The following is a 17,483-nucleotide window of genomic DNA, read 5'->3' as shown; positions in this document are numbered from 1 at the left end:
AAGTATTTTTCTACAAAATGTAACTGTGGAATTTTGAAGCCCTGATTTATATGCTCTGTTCATACTACAGAACAAAAACATATTGACAACGGAATGCAAGTATCCCAGAACTACAGCTGATCACAAACTCACACATCAATCACATTGGCTATATAATTACAGGCTATTTAGAGAGGTTTGGTTGCAAACATCAATCACTATCTAGTAATTAACTGTAGAACAGAAATACATCTTCAAAGGTAACATACTATTAATAAACTTCTTGCTAGTAGCACTAGTTAAATTATTTCCATAAATGACATTAATGTATAACCTATTTCTTCTTTACATGGTGCAGGTGATCTCTTGCTATTTTAGTTCTAAATTTTATTTATAGGTTTTTGGACATAGAAATTGGTTCAGTCTCTGTTCTAATGATAATTATGATACAGATAAAAAGATGCATTTTACATTATAAACGTCTTGTTACATGTATAAATGTCTTTAAAGGTCCATAATAGTAGAAAAATGTCATGCTCTAATTCATTAGAACATGTCAATTTTAACACTACCGAGTAGTGACCCTGCAATGCTATGTGTTTAACCCATGCAAAGGGGTTAAACACACAATTAAAGCATCTCTCAGGAGCCGCACAGCACTGCTGGTCTTTAACAGACAAGAACAGTAGTGCCACTGGCAAACACATTTTCTATATAAGAACAGTCAACCACTCAGCAGCGGTAGTCACACAGCTGGGTTGTGCGACTGCTGTTGCTTTTTGGGTGAGTGGCCATGTCCGCTTAAGACCAGCAGTGTTCTTCAGCTCCCTAGTGGCACTTTAAATGTGTGTTTACCCTTTTGCATTGCAGGGTCACTAGCGCTAGAATTACATGCGCTAATGATTTAGAACATGTAATTGTTCCACTCGAATTGCCCTTTTTTTGTACTCCAGTGAACAGCCATTTAAAAAAAAAAAAAAAAACTAACACAGAGCTTGACAAATCTCAGGGACTAAGGCTCCTCAAATGTGTGACTGGGTCTTTAACCTGCTTACTGGCTACTACATTTAACATAAACAGTCCAACCCATGCAGTACAGCATATTGAAATATACTCTATTAGATGTAACAAAAATTAAAATGTCCCTTTCAAAAGAATTTTTAAAAGATGTGAATCTTGAAACAGTGAAACGGTTTGATAACATAATTTCATAATCACTAGAATCATGCTATAAAAACATACAAACACAAGCCATGCCCAGATAGGTTTATGCAGCAATGTGAAGAATCCAAAAAACTTGTCACTAATAAGCACATAATTGTATTTACTTCATTATTTATGCATAACTTTATTCTGAGCATACAGAGATTTGTATAATTTATACAGGGACGGAAAATATCACTTTAGTCTTCCAATCAAAAGAGCAAGTCTCATTTAAATGTACAGCTCTGCTCATGTGTGATTATATACCCCTTTATTCATGCAATTGCTTATATTCAGCACAATTACAGACCACTATAAAAACATACACAAATAATAAAGTATACATCACTACCTATAATAATGTAATGGCTTATAGCAGACACACATACACCACTACCTATAATAATGTAATGGCTTATAGCAGACACATATACACCACTACATATAATAATGTAATGACTTATAGCAGACACATATACACCACTACCTATAATAATGTAATGGCTTATAGCAGACATATACATCACTACCTATAATAATGTAATGGCTTATAGCAGACACATATACACCACTACCTATAATAATGTAATGGCTTATAGCAGACACATATACACCACTACCTATAATAATGTAATGGCTTATAGCAGACACATATACACCACTACCTATAATAATGTAATGGCTTATAGCAGACACATATACACCACTACCTATAATAATGTAAGGGCTTATAGCAGACACACATACACCACTACCTATAATAATGTAATGGCTTATAGCAGACACACATACACCACTACCTATAATAATGTAATGGCTTATAGCAGACACACATACACCACTACCTATAATAATGTAAGGGCTTATAGCAGACACATATACACCACTACCTATAATAATGTAATGGCTTATAGCAGACATATACACCACTACCTATAATAATGTAATGACTTATAGCAGACACATATACACCACTACCTATAATAATGTAATGGCTTATAGCAGACACATATACACCACTACTTATAATAATGTAATGACTTATAGCAGACACATATACACCACTACCTATAATAATGTAATGGCTTATAGCAGACACATATACACCACTACCTATAATAATGTAATGGCTTATAGCAGACACATATACACCACTACCTATAATAATGTAAGGGCTTATAGCAGACACATATACACCACTACCTATAATAATGTGATGGCTTATAGCAGACACACATACACCACTATCTATAATAATGTAATGGCTTATAGCAGACACATATACACCACTACCTATAATAATGTAAGGGCTTATAGCAGACACATATACACCACTACCTATAATAATGTAATGGCTTATAGCAGACATATACACCACTACCTATAATAATGTAATGACTTATAGCAGACACATATACACCACTACCTATAATAATGTAATGGCTTATAGCAGACACACATACACCACTACCTATAATAATGTAATGGCTTATAGCAGACACACATACACCACTACCTATAATAATGTAATGGCTTATAGCAGACACACATACACCACTACCTATAATAATGTAAGGGCTTATAGCAGACACATATACACCACTACCTATAATAATGTAATGGCTTATAGCAGACATATACACCACTACCTATAATAATGTAATGACTTATAGCAGACACATATACACCACTACCTATAATAATGTAATGGCTTATAGCAGACACATATACACCACTACCTATAATAATGTAATGGCTTATAGCAGACACACATACACCACTACCTATAATAATGTAATGGCTTATAGCAGACACATATACACCACTACCTATAATAATGTAATGGCTTATAGCAGACACACATACACCACTACCTATAATAATGTAATGGCTTATAGCAGACACATATACACCACTACCTATAATAATGTAATGGCTTATAGCAGACACATATACACCACTACCTATAATAATGTAATGGCTTATAGCAGACACACATACACCACTACCTATAATAATGTAATGGCTTATAGCAGACACATATACACCACTACCTATAATAATGTAATGGCTTATAGCAGACACATATACACCACTACCTATAATAATGTAATGGCTTATAGCAGACACATATACACCACTACCTATAATAATGTAATGGCTTATAGCAGACACATATACACCACTGCCTATAATAATGTAATGGCTTATAGCAGACACATATACACCACTACCTATAATAATGTAATGACTTATAGCAGACATATACACCACTACCTATAATAATGTAATGGCTTATAGCAGACACATATACACCACTACCTATAATAATGTAATGGCTTATAGCAGACACATATACACCACTACCTATAATAATGTAAGGGCTTATAGCAGACACATATACACCACTGCCTATAATAATGTAATGGCTTATAGCAGACACATATATACCACTACCTATAATAATGTAATGGCTTATAGCAGACACATATACACCACTACCTATAATAATGTAATGGCTTATAGCAGACACATATACACCACTACCTATAATAATGTAATGGCTTATAGCAGACACATATACACCACTACCTATAATAATGTAATGGCTTATAGCAGACACATATACACCACTACCTATAATAATGTAAGGGCTTATAGCAGACACATATACACCACTGCCTATAATAATGTAATGGCTTATAGCAGACACATATACACCACTACCTATAATAATGTAATGACTTATAGCAGACATATACACCACTACCTATAATAATGTAATGGCTTATAGCAGACACATATACACCACTACCTATAATAATGTAATGACTTATAGCAGACACATATACACCACTACCCATAATAATGTAATGGCTTATAGCAGACACATATACACCACTACCTATAATAATGTAATGGCTTATAGCAGACACATATACACCACTGCCTATAATAATGTAATGGCTTATAGCAGACACATATACACCACTACCTATAATAATGTAATGACTTATAGCAGACATATACACCACTACCTATAATAATGTAATGGCTTATAGCAGACACATATACACCACTACCTATAATAATGTAATGACTTATAGCAGACATATACACCACTACCTATAATAATGTAAGGGCTTATAGCAGACACATATACACCACTACATATAATAATGTAATGACTTATAGCAGACACATATACACCACTACCTATAATAATGTAATGGCTTATAGCAGACACATATACACCACTACCTATAATAATGTAATGGCTTATAGCAGACACATATACACCACTACCTATAATAATGTAATGGCTTATAGCAGACACATATACACCACTACCTATAATAATGTAATGGCTTATAGCAGACACATATACACCACTACCTATAATAATGTAATGACTTATAGCAGACACATATACACCACTACCTATAATAATGTAATGGCTTATAGCAGACACATATACACCACTACCTATAATAATGTAATGGCTTATAGCAGACACATATACACCACTGCCTATAATAATGTAATGGCTTATAGCAGACACATATACACCACTACCTATAATAATGTAATGACTTATAGCAGACATATACACCACTACCTATAATAATGTAATGGCTTATAGCAGACACATATACACCACTACCTATAATAATGTAATGACTTATAGCAGACACATATACACCACTACCCATAATAATGTAATGGCTTATAGCAGACACATATACACCACTACCTATAATAATGTAATGGCTTATAGCAGACACATATACACCACTGCCTATAATAATGTAATGACTTATAGCAGACATATACACCACTACCTATAATAATGTAAGGGCTTATAGCAGACACATATACACCACTACATATAATAATGTAATGACTTATAGCAGACACATATACACCACTACCTATAATAATGTAATGGCTTATAGCAGACACATATACACCACTACCTATAATAATGTAATGGCTTATAGCAGACACATATACACCACTACCTATAATAATGTAATGGCTTATAGCAGACACATATACACCACTACCTATAATAATGTAATGGCTTATAGCAGACACATATACACCACTACCTATAATAATGTAATGGCTTATAGCAGACACATATACACCACTACCTATAATAATGTAATGGCTTATAGCAGACACATATACACCACTACCTATAATAATGTAATGGCTTATAGCAGACACATATACACCACTGCCTATAATAATGTAATGGCTTATAGCAGACACATATACACCACTACCTATAATAATGTAATGACTTATAGCAGACATATACACCACTACCTATAATAATGTAATGGCTTATAGCAGACACATATACACCACTACCTATAATAATGTAATGACTTATAGCAGACACATATACACCACTACCCATAATAATGTAATGGCTTATAGCAGACACATATACACCACTACCTATAATAATGTAATGGCTTATAGCAGACACATATACACCACTGCCTATAATAATGTAATGGCTTATAGCAGACACATATACACCACTACCTATAATAATGTAATGACTTATAGCAGACATATACACCACTACCTATAATAATGTAATGGCTTATAGCAGACACATATACACCACTACCTATAATAATGTAATGACTTATAGCAGACATATACACCACTACCTATAATAATGTAAGGGCTTATAGCAGACACATATACACCACTACATATAATAATGTAATGACTTATAGCAGACACATATACACCACTACCTATAATAATGTAATGGCTTATAGCAGACACATATACACCACTACCTATAATAATGTAATGGCTTATAGCAGACACATATACACCACTGCCTATAATAATGTAATGGCTTATAGCAGACACATATACACCACTACCTATAATAATTTAATGGCTTATAGCAGACACATATACACCACTGCCTATAATAATGTAATGGCTTATAGCAGACACATATACACCACTACCTATAATAATGTAATGACTTATAGCAGACACATATACACCACTACCTATAATAATGTAATGGCTTATAGCAGACATATACACCACTACCTATAATAATGTAATGGCTTATAGCAGACATATACACCACTACCTATAATAATGTAATGGCTTATAGCAGACACATATACACCACTACCTATAATAATGTAATGGCTTATAGCAGACACACATACACCACTACCTATAATAATGTAATGGCTTATAGCAGACACATATACACCACTACCTATAATAATGTAATGGCTTATAGCAGACACATATACACCACTACCTATAATAATGTAATGGCTTATAGCAGACACACATACACCACTACCTATAATAATGTAATGGCTTATAGCAGACACACATACACCACTACCTATAATAATGTAATGGCTTATAGCAGACACATATACACCACTACCTATAATAATGTAATGACTTATAGCAGACACATATACACCACTGCCTATAATAATATAATGGCTTATAGCAGACACATATACACCACTACCTATAATAATGTAATGGCTTATAGCAGACACATATACACCACTACCTATAATAATGTAATGGCTTATAGCAGACACATATACACCACTACCTATAATAATGTAATGGCTTATAGCAGACACACATACACCACTACCTATAATAATGTAATGGCTTATAGCAGACACATATACACCACTACATACCATGTTGACAAGTTGTGGCCGATAGTACAGAAACACATTATACTGACACAATATAGCCCACCTTAAAGGCACACATATAGTTAAAGGGACAGGAAACCCCAAATGTTTCTTTTGTGATTCAGATAGAGAATATAAATTGTAAACAACTTTCTAATTTACTTATATTATCTAATTTGTTTCATTCTCTTGGTATGCTTTGTTGAAGGAGCAGCAATGCACTAATGGTTTCTAACTGAACACATGGGTGAGCCAATGACAATCGGTATAAATATGCAGCCACCAGTCAGCTGCAAGAACCTAGGTTCTCTGCTGCTTCTGAACTTGTCTAGATAAACCTTTCAGCAAAGGATAACAAGAGAAGGAAGCAAATTAAATAATAGAAGTAAACTGAAAAGTTGTTTAAAATTGTATTCTCTATCTGAATCATGGAGAAAAAAAAAATTGGGTTTCATGTCCCTTTAAGTGTACACACACACTAATATATATATATATACACAATATTATATATCTCTCTCTCTCTGTATATATATATATATATATATATATATATATATATATATATATATATATATATATATCTATCTTACAGTAGGCACATCATAACTCTTTATACTGACATGTTTTGGCCCTTTATACAAAACAATGTATACATCACCATTCATTATGTTGACATGTCATGATTTGAGATACAGGCACATATACAGTAACAGTATACATCTGGCACAAACATATACACTCACCGGCCACTTTATTAGTTACACCTGTTCAATTGCTTGGTAACACAAATTGCTAATCAGCCAATCACATGGCAGCAACTTAATGCATTTAGGCATCTAGACGTGGTGAAGATGGCTTGATGAAGTTCAAACCGAGCATCAGGGGAAGGGGATTTAAGTGACTTTGAACGTAGCATGGTTGTTGGTGCCAGACAGGCTGGTCTGAGTATTTCAAAAACTGCTGATCTACTGGGATTTTCATGCACAACCATCTCTAGGGTTTACAGAGAATGGTCCAAAAAAGAGAAAATATCCAGTGAGCGGCAGTTGTGTGGACGACAATGCCTTGTTGATGTCAGAGGAGAATATGCAGACTGGTTTGAGATGATAGAAAGGCAACAGTAACTCAAATAACCACTTCTTACAACCAAGGTATGCACAACACGTCGAACCTTAAAGCAGATGGGCTACAGCAGCAGAAGACCACACCGGGTGCCACTCCTGTCAGCTAAGAACAGGAAACTGAGGCTTCAATTCACACAGGCTCACCAAAATTGGACAATAGAATATTGGAAAAACGATGCCTGGTCTGATGAGTCTCGATTTCTGCTGCAACATTCAGATAGTAGGGTCAGAATTTGGCTTAAACAGGAAAGCATGGATCCATCCTGCCTTGTATCAACGGTTCAGGCTAGTGGTGTAATGGTGTGGGGGATATTTTCTTGGCACACTTTGGGCCCCTTAGTACCAACTGAGCATCGCTTAAACACCACGGCCTACCTGAGTATTGTTACTGACCATGTCCATCCCTTTATGACTACAGTGTACCCATCTTCTGATGGCTACTTCCAGCAGGATAATGCACCATTTCACAAAGTTCAAATAATCTCAAACTGGTTTCTTGAACATTACAATGAGTTCACTGTACTCCAATGGCCTCCACAGTCACCAGATCTCAATCAAATAGAGCACCATTGGGATGTGTTGAAACCTAATAAAGTACCTAATAAAGTGGCCGGTGAGTGTGTATGTGTATATACACTCACCGGCCACTTTATTATTAGGTACACCTTGCTAGTACAGGGTTGGACCCCCTTTTGCCTTCAGAACTGCCTTAATTCTTCGTGGCATAGATTCAACAAGGTGTTGGAAACATTCTTTAGAGATTTTGGTCCATATTGACATGATAGCCTCACGTAGTTGCTGCAGATTTGTCGGCTGCACATCCGTGATGCAAATCTCCCGTTCCACAACAATCCAAAGGTGCTCTATTGGATTGAGATCTGGTGACTGTGGAGGCCATTGGAGTACAGTGAACTCATTGTCATGTTCAAGAAACCAGTTTGAGATGATTTAAGCTTTGTGACATGGGGCATTATCCTGCTAAAAGTAGCCATCAGGTAGGCTGTGGCTTTAAAACAATGCTCAATTGGTAGAAAGGGGCCCAAAGTGTGACAAGAAAATATCCCCCACACCATTACACCACCACCACTAGCCTGAACCGTTGATACAAGGCAGGATGGATCCATGACCAGGCATCGTTTTCCAATATTCTATTGTCCAATTTTGGTAAGCCTGTGTGAATTGTAGCCTCAGTTTCCTGTTCTTAGCTGACAGGAGTGTCACCCGGTATGGTCTTTTGTTGCTGTAGCCCATATGCTTTACGGTTTGACGTGTTGTGCGTTCAGAGATGGTATTCTACATACTTTGGTTGTAATGAGTGGTTATTTGAGTTACTGTTGCCTTTCTATCATCTCAAACCAGTCTGACCATTCTCCTCTGACATCAACAAGGCATTTTTGTCCACACAACTGCCGCTCACTGGATATTTTCTCTTTTTTGGACCATTCTCTGTAAACCCTAGAGATGGTTGTGCGTGAAAATCCCAATAGATCAGCATTTTTTTTTTTTTTTTAATACTCAGACCAGCCCGTCTGGCACTAATAACTATGCCACATTAAAAGTCACTTAAATTCTCTTTCTTCCCCATTCTGATGCTCGGTTTGAACTTCAGCAAGTTGTCTTCACCACATCTAGATGCCTAAATGCATTGAGTTGCTGCCATGTGATTGGCTGATTTGCAATTTGTGTCAACAAGCAATTGAACAGTTGTGTACCTAATAAAGTGGCCGGTGAGTGAGTATATATATATATATATATATATATATATATATATATATATATATATATATATATATATATATATATATATATATATATATATATATTGTAACAGTCTCAAACATTATACAGGCACATATACAGTAACAGTATACATCTTAACATTACACAGGCACATACACAGTGTAAACAAGAAGGTTCCCTGATAATTAGCTACCAGAGATTCAACTCCCCATATCAAACTAAGCTATATTGTAATACTATTAGTAGAGACCGGAACCACGTACATATTACAACGGTTGTTAGGATACAAAAAATTATAGTAGACACAAACAGGGAGCAGTGCAAACGAATGACACGCTTTTCTTAACTGCTTTTTTGCCGATCTCAGCTTATTTATTTGGAAGACAGCCAATAGGAAATGAGATTAGCAACGCGTCACTCACTGAGTGACATCCTAACCAAAGGAGGTGAAGATTTTATTGGGTCAAGAAGGGGGTGTTGGCACCTATCTGGGCTTCGGTATGTAAACACACCCTTAGTCTTCATTCAATCAGAGCGCATGTCGACATGACAGGTTTACTGTTATCATTTACGCATATACAGTATATGCATCTCCCACATATACAGTAACAGTAATAAATAAATATATATATATATATATATATATATATATATATATATATGTGTAAGAATAGACAATCGCACAAAGGCACTCCTAGTGTAATACGAGAAAGAAATATCCGCACTCACTTGGTTTTACCTCATCCACTATGAGGTATTTTATCAGCACATTGTTAGTAGATGTTCTCTCCTTGATCAGAGCCCTCCAGTATCCTTTTATTGACCCAGTTTGTCCGGGATCTTTAATGGTGATGCCCCAGCAGGAGGTATGCACTGCAAAGTAAGTATGCACTGCGAAGTAAGGTAACAGCTGCTGCACACTGAAAAAACAGTGCAGTAGCGGTTTTATACCTTAAGCGCTCCATAGTTCTATTTATTTGACATTAAGAGCAAATTAGTCTGCAGCTAACAGGATTAATAAACCGATCCTGTAACGAATCTTTACTATCGCTCTTTTTGGTCTTTACTTCCTTGTAACAAAAAGTATTAAAAACGTATTACACTAGGAGTGCCTCTGTGCGCTCGTCTATTCTTACACTTTTTCAGACACCTTGGGAGGGACCTCACATTGAAGGGGACTGCTCCATACAAGACGAGCTGCTGGGCTTTAGGCACACAGGAACCAGTACTGCGGACTGTATGAAAAATTATGGCTCCAAAGACTATCCATTTTAAAATCTGTGCAGGACTATTAGATTAATAATAATTTTCTATTTATATAAAATAGATGTGGATATATGTGAAAAAAGACAAATAGACCCACAGTATTCTCCTAGAGCTGAGAATTATATATATATATATATACACACACATACATACATATACACATACATATATATATATATATATATATATATATATATATATATATATATATATATATATATATATATATATATATATATATATATATATATATATATATATATATATATATATATATATATATATATACACACATACATTATATATATATCACACATTACAGAGGCACATATTTAGTCTCGCCCGTATAGTGGAGCCAGACCGCAAGTGATAGAACCCGAAAGATGGTGAACTATGCCCGGGCAGGGGGCAAAGCCAGGGGGTACATCTCACAGGCACATATACAGTAACTGTATATTGTGTACATCTCAAACATTACACAGGCACATATACAGTATATACATCTCACACATTATACAGGCACATATGCAGTAGCAGTATATAAGTCTCACATATTACACATATACAGTGACAGTATATACACACATTACACAGACACATATACATCTCACACATGATACATATACAGTGACAGTATATACACATTACACAGACACATATACATCTCACACGATACATATACAGTGACAGTATATACACATTACACAGACACATATACATCTCACACGATACATATACAGTGACAGTATATACACATTACACAGACACATATACATCTCACACGATACATATACAGTGACAGTATATACACATTACACAGACACGTATACATCTCACATGATACATATACAGTGACAGTATATACACATTACACAGACCCGTATACATCTCACACAATACATTACATATACAGTGACAGTATATACACATTACACAGACATGTATACATCTCACACGATACATATACAGTGACAGTATATACACATTACACAGACCCGTATACATCTCACACGATACATATACAGGGAGTGCAGAATTATTAGGCAAGTTGTATTTTTGAGGATTAATTTTATTATTGAACAACAACCATGTTCTCAATGAACCCAAAAAACTCATTAATATCAAAGCTGAATATTTTTGGAAGTAGTTTTTAGTTTGTTTTTAGTTTTAGCTATTTTAGGGGGATATCTGTGTGTGCAGGTGACTATTACTGTGCATAATTATTAGGCAACTTAACAAAAAACAAATATATACCCATTTCAATTATTTATTTTTACCAGTGAAACCAATATAACATCTCAACATTCACAAATATACATTTCTGACATTCAAAAACAAAACAAAAACAAATCAGTGACCAATATAGCCACCTTTCTTTGCAAGGACACTCAAAAGCCTGCCATCCATGGATTCTGTCAGTGTTTTGATCTGTTCACCATCAACATTGCGTGCAGCAGCAACCACAGCCTCCCAGACACTGTTCAGAGAGGTGTACTGTTTTCCCTCCTTGTAAATCTCACATTTGATGATGGACCACAGGTTCTCAATGGGGTTCAGATCAGGTGAACAAGGAGGCCATGTCATTAGAATTTCTTCTTTTATACCCTTTCTTGCCAGCCACGCTGTGGAGTACTTGGACGCGTGTGATCGAGCATTGTCCTGCATGAAAATCATGTTTTTCTTGAAGGATGCAGACTTCTTCCTGTACCACTGCTTGAAGAAGGTGTCTTCCAGAAACTGGCAGTAGGACTGGGAGTTGAGCTTGACTCCATCCTCAACCCGAAAAGGCCCCACAAGCTCATCTTTGATGATACCAGCCCAAACCAGTACTCCACCTCCACCTTGCTGGTGTCTGAGTCGGACTGGAGCTCTCTGCCCTTTACCAATCCAGCCACGGGCCCATCCATCTGGCCCATCAAGACTCACTCTCATTTCATCAGTCCATAAAACCTTAGAAAAATCAGTCTTGAGATATTTCTTGGCCCAGTCTTGACGTTTCAGCTTGTGTGTCTTGTTCAGTGGTGGTCGTCTTTCAGCCTTTCTTACCTTGGCCATGTCTCTGAGTATTGCACACCTTGTGCTTTTGGGCACTCCAGCGATGTTGCAGCTCTGAAATATGGCCAAACTGGTGGCAAGTGGCATCTTGGCAGCTGCACGCTTGACTTTTCTCAGTTCATGGGCAGTTATTTTGCGCCTTGGTTTTTCCACACGCTTCTTGCGACCCTGTTGACTATTTTGAATGAAACGCTTGATTGTTCGATGACCACGCTTCAGAAGCTTTGCAATTTTAAGAGTGCTGCATCCCTCTGCAAGATATCTCACTATTTTTGACTTTTCTGAGCCTGTCAAGTCCTTCTTTTGACCCATTTTGCCAAAGGAAAGGAAGTTGCCTAATAATTATGCACACCTGATATAGGGTGTTGATGTCATTAGACCACACCCCTTCTCATTACAGAGATGCACATCACCTAATATGCTTAATTGGTAGTAGGCTTTCGAGCCTATACAGCTTGGAGTAAAACAACATGCATAAAGAGGATGATGTGGTCAAAATACTCATTTGCCTAATAATTCTGCACTCCCTGTACAGTGACAGTATATACACATTACACAGACACGTATACATCTTAGACGATACATATACAGTGACAGTATATACACATTACACAGACACGTATACATCTCACACAATACATATACAGTGACAGTATATACACATTACATAGACACGTATACATCTCACACGATACATATAGTGACAGTATATACACATTACACAGACACATATACAATAAAAGTATATACACCTCTCACACATTATATAGGCACAAATACAGTGACAGTATATACAATAACAGTATATACCTCTCACACATTATATAGGCACAAATACAGTGACAGTATATACACATATGCAGTAACAGTATATACACAGACACATATACAGTGACAGTATATACACATGATACATATACAGTTACAGTATATACACACACATTACACAGACACATATACAATAACAGTTTATACCTCTCACATATTATATAGGCAAATACAGTGACAGTATATACACATTACACAGACACATATACAGTGACAGTATATACACACACACACACACACACACACATTACACAGACACATATGCAGTAACAGTATATACACATTACACCGACACATATACAGTGACAGTATATACACATTACACAGACACATATACAGTGACAGTATATACACATTACACAGACACATATGCAGTAACAGTATATACACATGATACATATACAGTATATACACATTACACAGACACATATACAATAACAGTATATACCTCTCACACATTATATAGGCACAAATACAGTGACAGTATATACACATTACACAGACACATATTCAGTAACAGTATATACACAGACAGATATACAGTGACAGTATATACACACATTACACAGACAACATATGCAGTAACAGTATATACACATTACACATGAAACATATACAGTGACAGTATATACACACACCTCACACATGATACATATACAGTGACAGTATATACACATTACACAGGCACATATACAGTATATACATCTCACACATTATACAGGCACATATGCAGTAGCAGTATATAAGTCTCACATATTACACAGACACATATAAGTCTCACATATTACACAGACACATATACATCTCACACATGATACATATACAGTGACAGTATATACACATTACACAGACACATATACATCTCACACAATACATTACATATACAGTGACAGTATATACACATTACACAGACATGTATACATCTCACACGATACATATACAGTGACAGTATATACACATTACACAGACACGTATACATCTCACACGATACATATACAGTGACAGTATATACACATTACACAGACACGTATACATCTCACACGATACATATACAGTGACAGTATATACACATTACACAGACACATATACAATAAAAGTATATACACCTCTCACACATTATATAGGCACAAATACAGTGACAGTATATACACATTACACAGACACATATGCAGTGACAGTATATACACATTACACAGACACATATACAATAACAGTATATACCTCTCACACATTATATAGGCACAAATACAGTGACAGTATATACACATTACACAGACACATATGCAGTAACAGTATATACACAGACACATATACAGTGACAGTATATACACAGACAACATATGCAGTAACAGTATATACACAGACAACATATGCAGTAACAGTATATACACATTACACATGATACATATACAGTGACAGTATATACACACCAAACACATGCTACATATACAGTGACAGTATATACACACACACACCTCACACATGATACATATACAGTGACAGTATATACATAGACAACATATGCAGTAACAGTATATACACACACATTACACATGATACATATACAGTGACAGCATATACACACCTAACACATGCTACATATACAGTGACAGTATATACACACACACACCTCACACATGAATGATACATATACAGTGACAGTATATACACATAATTACACAGATACATACATATACAGTGACAGTATATACACATTACACATGCTACATATACAGTGACAGTATATACACACCTCACACATGATACATATACAGTGACAGTATCACATGATACATATACAGTGACAGTATATACATACACATGATACATATACAGTAACAGTATATACACACACACACCTCACACATGATACATATACAGTGACAGTATATACACACCTCACACATGATACATATACAGTGACAGTATATACACACACACCTCACACATGAATGATACATATACAGTGACAGTATATACACATTACACAGATACATATACAGTGACAGTATATACACATTACACATGATACATATACAGTGACAGTATATACACATTACACATGATACATATACAGTGACAGTATATACACACCTCACACATGATACATATACAGTGACAGTATATACACACCTCACACATGATACATATACAGTGACAGTATATACACATTACACAGATACATATACAGTGACAGTATATACACATTACACAGATACATATACAGTGACAGTATATACACATTACACATGATACATATACAGTGACAGTATATACACATTACACAGATACATATACAGTGACAGTATATACACATTACACAGATACATATACAGTGACAGTATATACACATTACACATGATACATATACAGTGACAGTATATACACATTACACAGATACATATACAGTGACAGTATATACACATTACACAGATACATATACAGTGACAGTATATACACATTACACATGATACATATACAGTGACAGTATATACACATTACAGATACATATACAGTGACAGTATATACACATGATACATATACAGTATATACACATTACACAGATACATATACAGTGACAGTATATACACATTACACAGATACATATACAGTGACAGTATATACACATTACACAGATACATATACAGTGACAGTATATACACATTACACAGATACATATACAGTGACAGTATATACACATTACACATGATACATATACAGTGACAGTATATACACATTACACAGATACATATACAGTGACAGTATATACACATTACACAGATACATATACAGTGACAGTATATACACATTACACATGATACATATACAGTGACAGTATATACACATTACACAGATACATATACAGTGACAGTATATACACATTACACAGATACATATACAGTGACAGTATATACACATTACACATGATACATATACAGTGACAGTATATACACATTACAGATACATATACAGTGACAGTATATACACATGATACATATACAGTATATACACATTACACAGATACATATACAGTGACAGTATATACACATTACACAGATACATATACAGTGACAGTATATACACATTACACAGATACATATACAGTGACAGTATATACACATTACACATGATACATATACAGTGACAGTATATACACATTACAGATACATATACAGTGACAGTATATACACATGATACATATACAGTATATACACATTACACAGATACATATACAGTGACAGTATATACACATTACACAGATACATATACAGTGACAGTATATACACATTACACAGATACATATACAGTGACAGTATATACACATTACACAGATACATATACAGTGACAGTATATACACATTACACAGATACATATACAGTGACAGTATATACACATTACACAGATACATATACAGTGACAGTATATACACATTACACAGATACATATACAGTGACAGTATATACACATTACACAGATACATATACAGTGACAGTATATACACATTACACAGATACATATACAGTGACAGTATATACATACACATGATACATATACAGTGACAGT

The 17,483-nt window shown here is 35.1% G+C and overlaps 1 protein-coding gene across 5 annotated transcripts in view; it reads right to left on the bottom strand.

Annotated features, from left to right (window-relative positions):
- The window catches only part of CCP110 (centriolar coiled-coil protein 110), an 84,784-nt gene that overhangs the window by 66,829 nt on the left and 472 nt on the right, over positions 1-17,483 (bottom strand). The window lies entirely within an intron of this gene.

Source organism: Bombina bombina, chromosome 11 (genome assembly GCF_027579735.1).
Source record: "Bombina bombina isolate aBomBom1 chromosome 11, aBomBom1.pri, whole genome shotgun sequence".
Classification (NCBI taxonomy): Eukaryota; Metazoa; Chordata; class Amphibia; order Anura; family Bombinatoridae; genus Bombina; species Bombina bombina.
Note: the sequence above shows the minus strand (reverse complement) of the source record. Positions and strands in the feature narration are given on the sequence as shown.